Below are 2198 nucleotides of genomic sequence, written 5' to 3' on the forward strand. Positions count from 1 at the left end.
AATTCGACCGTCTAATACCACAATTTCATGTCTATTTTAACCCTGTGAAAGGATTTTCAATTCCGTTCAGCCAATTCGGAGAAATCTACTAAACTGTAATCGTCGGTATTTTCTACCTTCCAGCATCGCCTTAATGGAGTATATCGTAAATTAATTAATAGAGAAGTAATAAATGAACACGATATAACGTTGCAGTTGAATACCGATGGAGTAGCACTTTTCAATTCCTCAAAAACGTCGATGTGGCCTATTCAAGTTATAATAAATGAATTGCCGTATCGTCTCAGAAAACAGAATGTAATGTTGTGTGGTTTATGGTATGGGACTGATAAGCCGGTTATAGATCTTTTTATGAAACCTTTCATAGACGAATTAATCATTCTTCATAATGAGGGTATGAGATGTATCACACCGCAACATCCAGAAACAATAAACATAAAAGTGCATACGCTTATTGCGTCTGTAGATTCGGTAGCGAGACCACTATTACAAAACATCAAACAATGTAATGGAGAATATGAATGCTCATTTTGTTTAAAGAAAGGAGATAGAGTGCCATTTGGAAGAGGTTACATCCGAGTCTACTGCGGTGACGTAGATGTACTTTGTACTACATTGCAGCACAAAGCTGATTGCGAACAGGCAATGGAAACGAACGTATGCGTGCGTGGAGTCAAAGGACCCTCTATATTAATGAAGCTACTAGTTTTCAACATTATTAATTCATTTGTGCCTGATTACATACATACTGTGCTTTTAGGGGTAACGAAAACATTTGTATGCAATATTTGGTTCGATTCGGCTTACAGTGGCAAAGAATGGTACATTGGAAATGAAATGATAGCATTCGATGAAAATCTATGCAATATAAAACCACCCTGTGAAATAACTAGGGTTCCGCGATCGATAACCGAAAGGCAATTATGGAAAGCTTCCGAATGGAAAAACTTTCTTTTATACTATTCACTTGTATGTTTGTCCAATTTAATGCATCCTACGTATATAAAACACTGGCTCCTGTTAGTTTTCAGCATGCATATTTTTCTAAAAGACAAAATTACGGAAAATGAATTATATATAGGCGAAAGAGCATTAAAGAAATTTGTTTTCCAAATAGAGACTTTGTATGGACAAGAGTTCGTCAAATTTAATGTCCATTTGCTACTGCATATTCCAAAGTCAATATCTGCTTTTAGTTCATTATGGGCTCATTCGGCATTTCCTTTTGAGCATTACAATGGAAGACTAAAAAATTTGTCCACCACAATTCTCAAACTGTGCCGAAGCAAATATGCAAGTCATATTTTAGATTACAGACAGTTGATAGAATAAGCAATAAAATTTTTAGGAATGAAAATTGTACAATTCGTGGGCAATTGCTATTCAATAAAATGTTCGGACCCCATAGAATAAATTCCTGTGTCGAATATGGACCATATTTAAGATTATTACAACCATCATTCAATATATCATTGGATATTATACAACAAGCATGTATTACACAATTATTACAGGAAGAATTAATGTCCGTCAATAACATTCAGTCATATAAGCGTTTTATTTTTAAAAATATTCTATATCATTCAGTTAACTATGATCATCTTACAAAAAGAAAAAATAGTGTAATACAATTGATAAATGACACATTATTATACAAAATATTTGTATGGTTCAAAAAATTAACTGTAATGAGGATATTTATGTAATTTTTGGATTCAAGTTATTACCATTAAATTTAGAATTTGCAAAAGACTCACAAATCAATAATGCTTCTACATTGTATAGTAGTATTGTGCAAAAAAGCAATGAAATAATTTGTATTCTGTCTACATCTATTAAACGGAAATGTATTATAATGAATTATAATAAACGTGATAATCAGTATATTGTTATGCCGCTTGTCAATCTTACAGAAACTGACTGATTACTTATAAGATATTGCTGTAATTATTATTCTCTATATTTTTAAAATAAAAAATATTTTTTGTTATTCATTATGTTGGCATAGTGAAAAATAAGATTCGGTTTCGCGCTACTTAGGAGCCATATTGAAAAGCCATAATAATCTGTTATCGATTCGGTAAATATATCGATGAAGGGAGGCTGCTCCAATGACCTTGACCTTTATATATGTTCTCAAGGGCATGACCCCAAGTGACCTTCAAGTGGTTTTAGCCGTCGCTCGTTATTCGTTAAAA

This window comes from Wasmannia auropunctata, unplaced genomic scaffold (genome assembly GCF_000956235.1).
Source record: "Wasmannia auropunctata unplaced genomic scaffold, wasmannia.A_1.0 LD335761.1, whole genome shotgun sequence".
Taxonomy (NCBI): domain Eukaryota; kingdom Metazoa; phylum Arthropoda; class Insecta; order Hymenoptera; family Formicidae; genus Wasmannia; species Wasmannia auropunctata.